Source organism: Loxodonta africana, chromosome 12 (assembly GCF_030014295.1).
Source record: "Loxodonta africana isolate mLoxAfr1 chromosome 12, mLoxAfr1.hap2, whole genome shotgun sequence".
Taxonomy (NCBI): Eukaryota; Metazoa; Chordata; class Mammalia; order Proboscidea; family Elephantidae; genus Loxodonta; species Loxodonta africana.
Genome location: NC_087353.1, coordinates 106,169,955 through 106,186,170, shown reverse-complemented (window position 1 = coordinate 106,186,170; position 16,216 = coordinate 106,169,955). Strand labels below are relative to the sequence as shown.

Genomic DNA, 16,216 nt, shown 5'->3' with positions numbered 1-16,216 from the left:
CGCGCACACGAACTTGCTCCCCTGTGGCGCCGGTGGCGGACGCTCCCATAGGCGGGGAGCCGGCCAGCGCTCGCCGTCTATTGGCTGAGAGGAGCTGCCGCTCTGGGCCTGGGTCCCACCCCCTCCCCGGCCGCGTAGTTGAGTTGCAGCGCGCTGGAGGGCAGTCTACGGAGGTGAAAGGTCACGTTATGTAAGCGCCGGTGATAGGCGCGCGGGCCTCCAGCGGTGGAGTTGAAAGTGGGGCACAATGGGAGGCCGAAAGGCCGAGAATTCAAGGCGGTCGGGCCACAGAAGCCCCCACAGAAAGACAGTGCGCCATCTGTCACCGACGGCGACACCGACATCCGGGCACCACTGTCCGTGTGCTGCGCCGGGGGGGAGGGGGAACGCGCGGCCAGGGGCTTTGTCTTTCCGCCGGAGCTCCGCCCCCTCTTTAAAGGCGCCGCGCCGCGCCGGGCCACGCCCGGGGGTGGGCCGGGGGGAGGAGAGGGCGAGCGGAAGCAGCCGCGGCGCCTTCCCGGCCGGGCCCCCGGAGCGGACCTCCCCTCCCGGGGCGGACGTCCCGGGCCCGGGCCTTGCGCAGCCCGGAGTTAGCTTCCCCGGGCCAGAGCAGGGCGAGGTCCGGATCAGTGCTGCGTGGGAAAGGGTCGCAGGGGCGCCTCCTTGGGAAGCGCGTTAACGGGCCCGTCTGTTAGGTGCAGGCGCTCGTCCAGGGGGCGTTCTCTCAAGCACCTGCGATGCCCGGGCCCTGAGCCGGCTGCTGCGGGGCGACGGTGAGACACCGAGACTGCCCGGAAAAACGGCGGACGCGGAGGATCGCAGCTCTGCGTCACGGCCGCTGCACACACTGCCTCGCCAGGAGGTGGCCGCGGCTGTGCCCAGCGAGTGAGCGGGGGCGTGGGCGCCGCCGCTCCGGGAGGCAGCACCCATCGTCGAAACCTGTCTGGCTCTCCAGTGCCCTCAGAAACACACTCTCCAGACTCCCTTCCTATTGAATTATCTCCCTTGGTTCAAAGATCTTCACTTTTTGGCCCCAAGACACACGGACCTGGCCTGTTCATCAGCAGGGCTAGATTGCTAGGTGCCCTGGAATGCAGCCTGCCAGCACCAGACCTTTATCTCCTTTTCTTCTCACCCCACGAAAATACTGTCCCCAGTATAAGGTAAGTTCTAGCTCAGATCCCACCTCTCCTCTGCTCACCTGGCAGAGAAGAGAGCTCATCTTCCTTCAGTTACCATTTCTTACAAAAGGAGTAGCATTTGAGTTGACGGTGAAAAGTTAAGAGTTCACTAAGCAGAGAAATGAGGGACAAACATTTTAGGGAAAGGGAGCAGCAGGGCAAAAGGCTGGTAAGTTCAGGCAAATGTGGCTAAAATTTTGAAACAGAAGGTAACAAGAGGAAAGAGTGGCAAAGAACATGGTCCTCCTGGCCACAGTGTGTGATGGTTGCGTTGGAGTGACGTGTTAGAAGGAAATTGTTTGCAGTAGTTCCAGGCAGAGATACCGAGGGCTTCAAATGGAACCAGGTCAGCGGGGTAGGCGAACAGGTAAGATCTGAGAGGGACAGACTAGGACTTCAGCAGGGCTGGATACCTACCAACAGATGTGCTCAGGACACCAGCAGAGTGAAGGCTCCAAACACATTAAGAAACAAATTTTTTTTTTTTTTAATTTTGATATTTCAAAAAAGTACCTAATTGCACATGAAATTTGGGTACCATAATCATTTCAGTGCTTAGGATCTAGTCCAGCTGTGGGTTCCAGTCCATCCTGGTGCTGAAAGTGACAACTGTGGGCTCCAGCAGTCAGCCCTGATGCTGAGAGTGAAGCAGAGGCCTTAGATGGGAGAACCAGTGACGGGCTCCGTTTCAGACAATCGAATTCCCGACACCATGGAGAGCCGTGGTGAACACAGCTGAAAAAATTCTTTAGAGGGGCTGAGGAGGGAGGTGGAAGCTGGAGTGGAGCTTTTTGAGACAGCTGGAGTCCCAGGAGCAACAACTGGGAGTTATTTGGGCTCCCCAAATAAAGAACAGTGCTTATCTTAGAGACGTGGAATTGTGGTAGATTTTATTTTCTTCATATTTTTCTGTAGTGACTTTATATTTGTTTTACAATAGAAAATGATAAAAATGACGCTGATTAACACAAGATTTTAACATCCTGTCCCAAAGTGGAGAAGACTGAGTTAACACAACTGTGTTGTGTCCACCAAAAATGTGTGTGAACTTGGCTAGGCCATAGTTCCCAGTATTGTGTGGTTGTCCACCATTTTGTCATCTGATGTGATTTTTCCTATGTGTTGCAAATCCTGTCTCTATGGTGTTAACGAGGCAGGATTAGAGGCGTTTATGTTAATTACGAAGGACTCAATCTACAAGATTAGATTGTATCCTGAGTCAGTCTCTTTTGAGATATGTGATGGTTAAGGTTGTAAGTGAACTTGGTTGGGCCATGATTCTCAGTGGTTTGGCAGTTGTATGATGTTGTGATTACTCCATGAGGAGATTTGATATAATGTGATCACCTCCATGATGGGATCTGCTGTGAGTAGCCAATCAGTTGAAAGGGAGCTTCCTTGGGTGTGTGGCCTGCATTGAATGTAACTTGGCATCCTGACAAAGCTCCTGGACTTGTGCTCACTCTGGATCCTGTGCCTGGCTCCTGTTCATCTGATTTCTGGTTCTTGGGACTTGAGCTAGCAGTTTATCTGTGGTTTTGCCTGCCAATCTTGGAATTTGTTGATCTTCGCAGCCTATAAGCAAGAGCTCTGCTCTCTGGTCTGCTAGTCGTGGGTTCGCCAGCCGCTGTGGGTACATGAGTCAGGAGAAGCATCTGTCTTGACCTACAGACTTGGAATGTTCCAGCCTCTCCAACTGCATGAGTCGTTTCCTTGATACAAGTTTGTACGTATACTTGGGGAAACCCTGGTAGCATAGTGGTTAAGAGCTACAGCTGCTAACCAAAAAGGTCAGCAGTTTGAATCCACCAGGCACTCCTTGGAAACCGCATGGGGCAGTTCTACTCTGTCCTGTAGGGTCGCTATGAGTCAGAATTGACTCAACAGCCACGGGTTTGGTTTTTTGGTTATATATACTTAGAGACCTGGTGGTGCAGTTGAGACAGTGAAGAGATCGGGCCAGCTGAATTAAATAAGGGGTACCTTTCAAGGCCCTGTGTGCTCGACCAGCTGTGATTAAATCTAAACCTAAGTGCAGACCACTGTATAACTTTTACTGCTGGCACCCGGAACTACTTGTAATTAACAAACTAGGTGCCTAGACAAGATAAGGGGCTACATTTCAAGGCCCTGTGTGCTCGACCAGCTATCAATTACCAATAATCCTCCTGAGTTGTTTTTCAAGGCCTCAGAGCATGCGCAGTAAAGATCAACATGGCCTATGAATGACCTTCCACGTGAGACAAACATGAAGAGGGACCCCTCGCCAGGGCTGGAACCAAGATCCAGAGGCGTCACGCATACATGATATCCCAGAATAAGTCCTGTTTGACACCCCGGCAGCCTTTGTGACAGACTCCATCTTAGTTCCAGCAGCCTCTACAAGGAAGTCCATCTTGAATTCTAACTGCACGTGCATTTGATTTTCATAATCCCTCACCTTCTCCTAGAAATCTCCACCCATCTAATGAATAAAGATAATGCCTTTTTCCCACCTAAGAACTTTTATAAGCCTGGGGAATCCTTTGTCCAGTGAGAGACTGGAGGCTGGCATAGGTGGAAGCCTCTCTTCCTCTCGAGCCTTTTACTCTGTCCCTAATAAAGCTTTGTTTGTGTGGAACCTCTGAGCCTCACCTGGTCATTCTTGGTCAGAAGAAGGTAAGAACCTAAGCAGGGCTCAGTCCTGAGCTGGGAAGCCTTGCCCTGTAGCACAATGGTTAAGAGTTCAGGCTGCTAACCAAAAGGTTGATGGTTCAAATCTATCAACCGCTCCTTGGGAACCCTATGGGGCAGTTCTACCCTGTCCTGTAGGGTCGCTATGAGTCGAAATTGACTCCATGGCCCACAACAAAAACAACTATATATACTTACACACTTTAGTGGTTTTGCTTCTCCAGAGAACCCAGCCTAAAATAAGATACAAAAAAGAAAGCTATCAGAGAGATGGGAGGCCTCATGCCACCAAGAATGAATAACTAGGAGGGGAGCACATCCTTTAGACCTGGGGTCCCTGCTCTGACCAGCTCCTAGACCAGGGGAAGATTGATGACAAGGACCTTCCCCCAGAGCCAAAAGAGAGAGAAAGCCTTCCCCTAGAGCTGGCATTGAAGCCTCCGCCACGACTCCCCCGCACCCCCCACGGTTCCCTGCCCCCTTCACAGCCCACCAAGCCACAGCTTCTGACTGCGGTTTGGCCCAACCACGGGGTGGCCCCAACCACAGTTTGAATTTGGTGCCAGAATCCTGCACATGCATAAACCAAGATTTTGGCGCATGTGCAGAACCTAAGAGCTGTGTCCTCAATCTGTCCTTGGACCTGAACATCACGGACATGATTCAATATCCAGACCTCCAAATGCGGACATGGGAGGGTTCAAAGCAGAGAATTCTGGGCACCAAACCCAACCCCCAGATCCCACTGGAAATAACAAGCTCCCCAACCCCCTCAGACAGCGAGCACGTGGCCTTACAGTCACTAGACCCCGCGTTGCCCCTTGTCTACGCAGACAATAAATTTCCACTTTCTGTTTCCCTTGCAGCTGGTGGTGTAGCATCTGTCTTATTTCGATCGACTGACAGGACAAGACGAGAACCTTCATCCAGTCACAGCATCCTGAATTCAGGCTTCCAGCCTCCAAGACTGTGGAAGAAGAAATTTCTCTTTGTTAAAGCCATTCACTTGTGGTATTTCTGTTACAGCAGCATTAGTTAACTAAGACAACAACTGTTTCCTGCTCTAAAACTTTCATTGAGTCTTGTTGTTAGTTCCAACTCTTGGAGACCCCACGTATAAAGAGGAGAACTGCTCCACAGGGTTTTCAAGGCTGTGAACTTTCAGAAGCAGATCACCAGGCACACTCTGGGTGGGTCTGAACCACCATGAGCTGCCAGCCTTCTGGCTAGTAGTTGAGCACTTAACCGTTTGCGCCACCCAGGGACTCCTTTTGCTGACTTTGTTGTTAGGTGCCTTCCAATCGGCTTGAATTCATAGCAACCCCACGTATCACGGAATGAAATGTCGCCCAGTCCTGAGCCATCCTCGCAATCATTGCTGTGCTCGAGCCCATTGTTGCAGCCAGTATGTGACCCATCTCACTGAGGTTCTTCCTATTTTTCACTGACCCTATACTTTACCAAACATGATGTCCTTCTCCAGGGATTGATTCCCCCCTCCCGCCCCCCAACATGTCCAAAGTAAGCAAGACGAAGTTTCACCATCCTCCTTTCTAAGGAGCATTCTGGCTGCACTTCCTCCAGGGCAGACTTGTTTGATCTTCTGGCAGCCTGTGGTATATTCAGTATTCTTTGCCAATGCCACAATTCAAATGCGTCAATTCTTCCTTAGTCTTCCTTTTTCATTGTCTAGCTTTCAAATGCATATGAGGCAACTGGAAATACCATGGGTTGGATCAGTTATCAAAGTGACATCTGATTGTGCTCATTCCTACCCCCTGCCAGACACACACCTCTTTCTCCTCTGTGCATCTGAATCCTACATTTTCTTCCTAATGTCTTTCTTGATTGTTACAGCCCACATCCCCTTTCACTGAACTCTCAAGGTTTAGCTTTTTTAATTACGATTTTAGCATAATTTGTTGTTTAATGTGTTTTCTTTCCCAACATTTGAATGAGCAAGTTAACAATAAAGGGCAAAGATGAAATTTGTAGTTTCCGGGTATCTTCACAAGACCATCAATCTATTGTCTGTCTGCTCAAGGTCACCTGTGGCTGCTTAGCTGCAGGAAACCAAACCCGCTGCCGTCGAGTCGATTCCGACCCATAGCGACCCTATAGGACAGAGTAGAACTGCCCCATAGAGTTTCCAAGGAGCACCTGGCGGATTCAAACTGCCAATCTTTTGGTTAACAGCTGTAGCACTTAATCACTACGCCACCAGGGTTTCCAACACTACCTATAGATGTGGTAGAAGGTCAGCGAGAAGGAGGAAGACCCTCAACAAGATAAATTGACAACCGTGGCTGCAACAAGGGCTTCAAGCATAGCAATAGTTGTGGGGATGGCGCAGAACCGAGCAGTGTTTCATTCTGTTGTGCATAGGGTCGCTATGAGTTGGAACTGACTTGACGGCAGCTGACAACAACAACAGATGTGGAGCCCATTTCCCGTGCAGATCCTGACTGGGTGGTTTTGGGATGTGAGCTTGTCAGCAGGTCATGTTTTTGTGGCCTGTGTTGTGAAGTGGCTCTGCCACACAGCCGTCCTTCACTGATGCCGATACACACATGGCTTACTTAGACAGTTCCAGCTCTTGGCTGGCCTTTCCCCCTTGCCTATCCTATTGGTTCTTCAAACTCAAAACATGCTGTAACCCACAGTCTCTTATCTCCCTCCCCTCCACCATCTGATCTGCCTAGGTGTTTTTTTATTTCTGTTAATGGCCCCACCTTCCTCTCAACCACACAGGCTCAGCCTTGACCTCTCTCCTGAGCTCAGCAGCCGGGGGAACGACCAGATAACATCTGCCTAAAATCTTGAACTGTTTTCCCACTTCCTGCTTCCTAGCCATCCATTTTCAACTGTTTCTTTTGGTATTTACTGCCATATTTCTAAATAGCATACGTGTGTGTGTGTGTATATTGCTTTTAGTTTCTACGTTAAATATTAGCTGTTGACTTTCTTCAATGGACGAGAAGGACTTAGCCCATCCTGTCAGATACCCATATACAAATATCTTCACAAAATAATTACCTTGCGTTTGGTTAAATCAATATTCATGTATAACTCATGATTACACATTAGTCACAGATGATCCGTGTGGGGAACTGATTAGTTTTCTTATATACCTTCTGTTTTTCCTGGATTGCTTCCGTCTGTTTGTTTTCTTAGTTTTCTGTGTACCTAACACTGATCGAAGGAGCCCTGGTGGCACAGTGGTTAAGCACTCATCTGCTAACCAAAAGGTCAGCAGTTTGAACCCACCAGCCACTCCATGGGGGAAAGGTGTGGCAGTCTGCTTCCATAAAGATTTATAGCTTTGGAAACCTTATGGGGCAGTTCTATTCAGTCCTATAGGGTCGTTATGAGTCAAAATCCACTTGATGTAAATGGGTTTGTTATTTTATTTTTAATCATTGATCTATCCCCAGACTAACAGAATGGAAATTTCCTCTCAATTTATCAGGTATGCAATGTCCTTCTAATTTGTCTCCCTACTTCCCCTCTCTTTCCTCTCCATGGCAACTTGCACATTGCTGCTCACATGTCTCACTCTCTGTTCCACAGCTTCCAGCGACTGGCTCTCTAAAGTCAACAGAGGAAAACCAAATCCTTTGGCTTGACTATAGAGGCCTCCCACTATCTGTCCTCATCTTTCTACTACTTCCCTCAAACTTCTCACTTTTTAGCACAAATAGTTTTACCTAATATGATAGTTAAGATTGTGCATCAACTTCGCTGGGTGACCTTGTGCTCAGCTGGTCAGAGCTCTTAGTTCCAAAAGGAGGAATGCTCCCACCTAGAGACACATCACTGATTCCATTAAACTGGAAGCTAAGAATGCCACCTGGCCGCTTAGGGCTCCTTATTCCTCTGGACCAACAGGCAAAGAAGGGAGTTACTATACTGGCCGGTGTGACTGATCCTGATTACCAAGAGGAAATCGAATTGGTATTACATAATGGACGTAAAGAAGAGTATGTCTGGAATGCAGGAGATCCCTTCGGCCATCTCTTAGTACTACCATGCCCTGTCATTAAAGTCAATCGAAAACTACAGCAACCCGATTCCAACATGACTACTAATGGCCCAGACCCTTCAGAAATGAAGGTTTGGGTCACCCCACCAGGCAATGAACCACAACCAGATGAGGTGCTTGCTGAAGGCAAAGGGAATACGGAACGGGTGCTGGAAGAAGGTAGGTCTAAATACCAGTTACGGCCATGTGACCAGTTGCAGAAATGAGGACTGTAATTGTTATGAGTATTTCTGTTTTGTATGTGTGCATCAAATATTTTTGTTTTCTTCACTTATAAAATATAAGATTTAAATGGGGCTACTGAATTTTCGGTTGTATGTGTGTTGTATCATGGTAAGTGCAAGTATGACTTTATAATTGCTTTATTCAGAGCTTATGTATGATTTAAGGAGAAAACTCTGGTGATGTAGTGGTTAAGTGCTACGGATGCTAACCAAAAAGTCAGCAGTTTGCATCCACCAGTTTTTCCTCAGAAGCTCTATGGGGTAGTTCTGCTCTGTCCTATAGGGTCACTATGAGTCAGAATCAACTGATGGCAATGGTTTTTATTTTTTTATTGTACTTTAAATGAAGGTTTAGAGAACAAACTATCTTCTTATTAAACGGTTAGTACATATATTGTTTTATGATATTGGCTAACAGCCCCATGACATGTCAACACTCTCCCTTCTCGAGCTTGGGTTCCCTATTACCAGCTTTCCTGTCCCCTCCTGGCTTCCATTCCTTGCCTCTGGGTTGCTGTGCCCCTTTAGTCTCGTTTTGTTTTATGGGCCCATCTAATCTTTGGCTGAAGGGTGAACCTCAGGAATGACTTTATTACTGAGTTAAAAGGGTGCCTGGGGGACATACTCTTGGGGATTCTCAGTCTCTGTCAGGCCAGTAAGTCTGGTCTTTTTTTGTGAGTTAAAATTTTGTTCTACATTTTTCTCCAGCTCTATCCTAGACCCTCTATTGTGATCCCTGTCAGAGCAGTCAGTGGTGGTACCCAAGGACCACCTCTTTGTACTGGACTCAGATTAGTGGAAGCCTTGGTAGTTGTGGTCCATTAGTCCTTTGGAATAATCTTTCCCTTGTGTCTTTAGTTTTCTTCATTCTCCCTTGCTCCCGAGGAGGTGAGACAAGTGGAGGATCTTAGATAGCCACTCACAGGCTTTAAAGACCCCAGATGCTACTCACCAAAGTAGATTGTAGAAAATGATCTTTATAAACTGTATTATGCCGATTGAGCTAGATGCTCCTCTAGACCATGGTCCCCACAGCCCAGTAATTTGGTCCCTCAGGGAGTTTGGATATGTCTCTGGAGCTTCCATGACCTTGCCTAGTACAGGTTGTGCTGGCTTCCCCAGTATTATGTACTGTCTTACCCTTCACCGAAGTTACCACGTATCTGTTGTCTATTTAGTATTTTTCCCTCCCTACCCATCAAAGACTGTTTCTTTTTGTGTGTAAACCTTTTCATGAGTTTTTACAGTAGTGGTGTCATACAATATTTGTCCTTTTGTAACTGATTTATTTCACTCAGCATAATGCCCTCCAGATTCATCCGTGCTGTGAGATGCTTCAAAGGTTCATCATTGTTCTTTATTGTTTTATAGTACTCCATTGTGTGTATGTACCATAGTTTGATTATCCATTCATCTGTTGATGAGTATCTAGGTTGTTTCCATTTTTTGCTGTTATGAACAATGCTGCAAGGAGCATGGGTGTGCATATGTCTATTTGTGTAATGGCTCTTATTTGTCTAGGATATATTCCTAGGAGTGGAATTGCTAGATCATATGGTATTTCTATTTCTAGCTTTCTAAGGAAGCGCAGTATCATTTTCCAAAATGGTTGTACCATTTTGCATTCCCACCAGCAGTGTGTAAGAGGTCCAATCTTCCCACAGCCTCTCCAACATCTGTTGTTTTCTGTTTTTTTGATTTGTGCCAGTAACGCTAGGGTAAGATGGTATCTCACTGTGCTTTTGATTTGCATTTCTCTAATGGCTAGTGGAGGAAACCCTGCTGGCATAGTGGTTAAGTGCTACGGCTGCTAACCAAGATGTCGGCAGTTCAAATCCGCCAGGTGCTCCTTGGGAACTCTATGCGGCAGTTCTACTCTGTCCTATAGGGTCGCCAGGAGTCGGAATCGACTCGACGGCAGTGGGTTTTGGGTTAATGGCTAGTGGAAACCCTGGTGGCGTAGTGGTTAAGTGCCACGGCTGCTAACCAAAGGGTTGGCAGTTCGAATCCACCAGGCGCTCCTTGGAAACTCTATGGGGCAGTTCTACTCTGTCCTATGGGGTTGCTGTGAGTCGGAACCGACTCTATGGCGCTGGGTTTGGTTTTGGTTTAATGGCTAGTGATCACGAGCATTTCCTCATGTGTCTGTTGGCTGCTTGAATGTCTCCTTTGAGTAAGTGTCTGTTCATTTCCTTTGCCCATTTTTTAATTGGATTTGTCTTTTTGTCATACAGGTGTTGAATTTTCCTGTAGATTTTAGAGATTAGGCCCTTGTCAGATTAATAATAGCCAAAAATTTTTCCCCAGTCTGTAGGTTCTCTTTTTACTCTTTTGTGAAGTCTTCTGATGAGCGTAAGTGTTTAATTTTTAGAAGATCCCAGTTATTTAGCTTATCCTCTGGAGTTTGTGTGTTGTTAGTTATGGTTTGTATCCTGTTAATGCTGTGTATTAGGACCTCTAACGTAGATCCTATTTTTTCTTCTATGACCTTTATAGTTTTGGGTTTTATATTTATGTCTTTGATCCATTTTGAGTTAGTTTTTGTGTATGGTGTGAGATATGGGTCCTGTTTCATTGTTTTGCAAATAGACATCCAGTTTTGCCAGCACCACATGTTAAAAGGACTGTCTTTTCCCCATTTGATGGACTTTGGTCCCTTGTCAAAGATCAGGTAATTTTTTTTTTTTTTTTTTATCTTATACAGGTGCCAAGTTGACAAGGAGTGGACTGTGATTATTAAGGTTGTGTGTCAACTTGGCTGGGCCAAGATTCTCAGTGGTTTGGCAGTTATGATGTAGTTTGGCAGTCCTGTAATGATGTGACCACCTCCATGATGAGATTTGATATAATGTGATCACCTCCATGATGGAATCTGCTGTGAGTAGACAATCAGTTGAAAGGGAGCTTCCTTGGGCGTGTGGCCTGCATTGAATATAAGTGGACATTCTGCCAAGGCTCATGGGCTTTTGCTCACTCTGGATCCTACAGCTGGCTCCTGTTCGTCTGACCTCCAGTTCTTGGGACTTGAGCTAGCAGCTTACCTGCAGTCTTACCTGCTGATCTTGGGATTCATCGATCTTCGCAGCCTGTGACCAAGGGCCCTACTCCCTGACCTGCCAGTCTTGGGTTCGCCAGCCCCCGTGGCTACGTGAATCAGGAGAAGCCTCTCTGGAGTCTGGGTAGAGGCCCACTGGCCTTGGGTTTCAGCTCTGCCTTCCAAGCCCTCTGGGGTGGCATCTCTGTTCCTCTGCTCCCATGGCTGTAGATGGCCCCATTCTCCTAGTCCATCTGAGTGGTGGCCCCACCCCCTCGGCCTGGCAAGCCCCTGGCTTTTGCCCCTTGGGCATGGCAGCCCCACCCCCTCAGCTTTGGGCAGTGGCCCCATCCTCTTGGCATACCTTTAAGGCAACCCCAGAACTTGGTGAAGATCTGACTCTCTGAAACCTAGGAGGCATGGCTCTACCTTTTGAAACTGAGGCAGCCCTGTTTCCCGTGCTCCTTCCAACAGTTCCGCTGATCTCTAAGCTCTCCAGAGATGGTCCTTTTTTCCTGGAGGACAACAGATGTAGGCTCCTTTGGCCTGTTTACTTCCTATAGAATTCCAAGAGGCAGACAGCTTCCTTTCCATTCATCCTATCTTTATCCTCTTCAGCCTAAACTGATGGGTTTCCTGCTGTGGTAGTTGGTGAGACCCATCAATCACACCAAAAGATTGTGCAGCCTCCTTTTCCTGAAAATTCTAGAACACGTGTCTTTAGTCTGTATAACAGATTTTTCCAAATCTTTGTTTTATTTTCATATTGCACAATTCATTCTTAAGTCCATCTCTTCCCTCTCACATTTTACTATAAGTGGCAAGGAGAGACCATGCAACCTCTTTAAGATCTTCCTTGGAGATCGCCAAAGCCAGATATCCAACATTTCTAGCACCGTTCTGTTGCTGGCGCCATACGTATTCTCTAAGATAACAGAGACTTTCTCTGTAGCTCTCCTCACTTCCTTCTGAGCCTTCACCAGAATTGCCTTTGACATCCATAATTCTACCAACAGTCTCTTCAAGGCAATCTAGGTTTTTACTATTGTTGTTGTTGTTAGGTGCCATTGAGTTGGTTCCGATACATAGTGACCCCATTCACAACAGAACGAAACACTGCCCCGTCCTGAGCCATCCTTACAATCGTTGTTATACTTGAGCTCATTGTTGCAGCCACTGTGTCTGTCAATCCACCTAGTTGAGGGACTTCCTCTTTTCTGCTGACCCTGTACTCTGCCAAGCATGATGTCCTTCTCCAGGGACTGATCCCTCCTGAGAACATGTCCAAAGTATGCAAGATGCAGTCTCACCATCCTTGCTTCTAAGGAGCATTCTGGCCGCACTTCTTCCAAGACAGATTTATTCGTTCTTTTGGCAGTCCATGGTATATTCAATATTCTTCGCCAACACCACAAGTCAAAGGCATCAATTCTCCTTCAGTCTTCCTTATTCATTGTCCAGCTTTCACATGCATATGATGCGATTGAAAGTACCATGGCTTGGGTCAGGAGCACCTTAGTCTTCAAGGCGACATCTTTGTTCTTCAACACGACATCTTTGTTCTTCAACACTTTAAAGAGGTCCTTCGCAGCAGATTTACCCAATGCGATGCATCGTTTGATTTCTTGACTGCTGCTTCCATGGCTGTCGATTGTGGATCCAAGTAAAATGAAATCCTTGACAACTTCAATCTTTTCTCCGTCTATCATGATGCTGCTCATTGGTCCAGTTGTGAGGATTTTTGTTTTCTTTATGTTGAGGTGCAATCCATACTGAAGGCTGTGATCTTTGATCTTCATTAGTAAGTGCTTCAAGTGCTCTTCACTTTCAGCAAGCAAGGTTGTGTCATCTGCATAACGCAGGTTGTTAATGAGTCTTCCTCCAATCCTGATGCCCTGTTCTTCTTCATATAGTCCAGCTTCTCGGATTATTTGCTCAGCATACAGACTGAATAGGAATGGTAAAAGGATACAACCCTGATGCACACTTTTCCTAACTTTAAACCAATCAGGCTTTTACTGTTAGGCATCTTAAAATTCTTCCAGCCTCTACCCATTACCCAGTTCCAAGACCACTTCCATATTGTAGGTAGATCGCCAGGCCTTTCTTTCTAGTCTGTCTGAGTCTAAACTCTGCTGAAACCTATTGAAAGGTGTAAAAGTGCCCTAAGATGGAGTAGTCCGGCAGACACCACCTCAGCCAATCAGCCAAACCTGGCCCCACCAATAATGGGCCAAACTAATAATATGTGCCTCCTGGTGTGAGGTATCTTTGCAGTGTTCTTGCCAAAAACATTTACTTAAATCTCCTAAAATTAAACAATCAGACAAATTCAGATTGTGGAACATTCTACAAAGAGCTGCTTGGGCCTTTCAGTGACATGAAAGACTCACCCACCTGCCTCCCCAAAATTCCACATTACAGGAGACAAGAAACACGAGAGCTCAATGCAATGTGTGAGCCTAGATTAGATCCTGGATTTGAGAGGAGGCAGCAGACGTCATTGGGACAACTGAGGAAATTTGAATGTTTTTATATTGTTGTTGTCCTCTTGTGCCCAGTGGATTCCCACTCATGGCTACTCCGTGTGTTAGAGAGAACTGCTTCATAGGGTTTTCCTGGCTGTAATCTTTATAAAAGCAGATCACCAGGCCTTTTCTTCCATGGTGTAACTGGGTGGGTTCAAATCGCTAACCTTTGGGTTACCAGCTGAGTCAAACCATTTGTGCTAACCATGGACCCGTGTCTATATTAGAAAATATTATTGTATGAATATTAAATTTCTTAGGTGTGATAATGGTACCCTGGTTATGTTGGGAAATGTCTTTGTTCTTAGGAAATACAAGTTCGGGTATTTAGGGGTAAAGTGTCATGTTGATGACAGCTTATTTTCAAGTACGTCAGCAAAAAAAATTTAAATGTAAATGTGGGAAATGTTGGAAACCCTGGTGGCGTAGTGGTTAAGAGCTACAACTGCTAACCAAAAGGTCAGCAGTTCGAATCCACCAGGTGCTCCTTGGAAACCCTATGGGGCAGTTCTACTCTGTCCTATGGGGTCACTATGAGTCAGAATCAACTCAACACCAATGGGGTAAGTGAAGGGTGTACAAGTGTTCGCTGCCCTGTTCTTGCAACTTCCTGTAGCTTTAAAATTCTGCAAAATAAAAAGTAGGAGAAAATAAAAACTTAATTATCTGTCCACTATCAGCACACAGCCCAGCTTCACTGCCTCTGTACATTCGGTCATGCTAACCCTGCCGAGTGTTCTTTCCTTCCATATCTTTCCATCTGCACATTCTTCAAGGCCCGTTCAGAGGCCACCTCTCCTATAAGGCCTATTATCTCAAGCCTCTAAGATTCTTGTCTGGACCCTGAACTCACCACCTGCATGATACCTCCTCCTTTCTAGCTTCTCTACTTGTAAGTTCCTTAAAGGCAGAGACACATATCTACCAGCTTTACCTCACAGAGAACCCAGGATATGCTTTCAAAAGATATCTGTAAAACAAATGTCATTTTCCTAGGTGATAAATAACTTAGGCTTGGAAATCTAGTCCATGCTCTCACCTTTTCCATTCTCCAGAGTTCTCTTGTGCAGAATTTGTCACGCTCTGACCTTCAGTGCTAACCCATATTCAGTGTATTTAGTTAGGTGGGTTCAGCAGCATTTTCCTTAATAAGTCAAATGTGCTTACTACCCAGAGGCAATTTACGTGATTTATAACCTGTGGTCAGTCCTTGACTCTTCCTCTTCTGTTTCTTCTCATTGCCCTAACTCCTACCCCATCAAGACTCCAGGTTCATGGTGGAGGCTGGTACCTGAATGTCTTAGGGGAATATCAAGTGGCAGTTAAGTAGAAGTCAGTGAAGGAAGAGGATGGTCGCTGTTGGACCGTTTTTGTCATCACGGTTGTTCCTTCACGGCCTCGATGACAGCACTTCCCACACTGTGTTCTGTCTAGTCTCAGAGGCCAGTCTGCTAGTCTCCTGAAGCGTAGGGTTCCTGACCTTCTCTCTATCCCCACACTGCTAAGTCCCCTTGTGATTTTTCTTTTCTGCTTATCTTTTCTGACACTTATTTCTATAATTCTGTTTTTCGACTTACGGAAATTCCGGGTGGTTTTTTCAGGTCTGCCTGGTAATTCTTTACGGTCTGTTATTCCTTCAATGGAAACCCTGGTGGCGTAGTGGTTAAGAGCTATGGCTTCTAACCAAAAGGTCAGCAGCTCGAATCCACCAGGTGCTCCTCGGAAACTCTATGGGGCAGTTCTCTGTCCAACAGGGTCGCTATGAGTCGGAATCAACTTATTGGCAAGGGTTTTGGTTTGGAAAAAAAAAAACCTGCCTTTATTTAAACATGCTTATTTTATGTACCACATATGGTAATCCCAGTATCTGTGACGTTCATTTGACATCTTGCTAGTACGCGTTAGATCTTTAAGAAAAAGCAGACTAGGGATGACCCAGCAGGGTCGCAGGACTTGGGAGTCTAGTCTCATCTATGACACCTGGAGCCTCCAGCTCTCCTGTGAGACGTAAGAGGAATCACTTTGGGGAATATTTAATACTGAAATGAAATTTCTGACCACATAGAATGTAGAATTCTCTTCAACCATGCCTCTATTATTTTACTTAGAACTCAGGAACAAAAAGCAACTCATGGCCAGAAAGCAGTTCAGGGGTCGCCAGGGGCCTGGGCGGCGGCGGGGGGGGGGGGGGGGGGTGTGCACGTAGGGAGTGACTGTAATGGACGCAGGGTTTCCCTGTGGGGTGACAAGAAGCTGTGGGACTGGACAGTGCTGATGCTCACACAACATCCTCAATGTACTTAATACCACTGAACTGTACACTTGAAAACGGTAACTCTTCTGTGTATTTTACCACAATAAAAAAGTAAAGTAAAAAAAAGGACCTGGGGCTGTGAAAGACACAGCCATTGGTTGCATTTTGTGTTCACAGGGACAGAAATATAACTTGAACTACATGACACCTTCAAAGGGAGTCTTCAAATCATTCTTGCCAGAAAGCGCACTCTGTGGCCCACAGGGACCCCAGGAGCAGT

The 16,216-nt window shown here is 46.5% G+C and overlaps 1 long non-coding RNA gene across 1 annotated transcript; it reads left to right on the top strand.

The window, feature by feature from the left end:
* Nucleotides 1–512: 512 nt before the first annotated feature.
* LOC135233025 (uncharacterized) lies at nucleotides 513–4,640 on the top strand. Its single transcript, XR_010323734.1, has 3 exons — nucleotides 513–1,163; nucleotides 2,756–2,907; nucleotides 3,367–4,640. It is a non-coding gene; the product is annotated as an uncharacterized LOC135233025 (long non-coding RNA).
* Nucleotides 4,641–16,216: the final 11,576 nt, after the last annotated feature.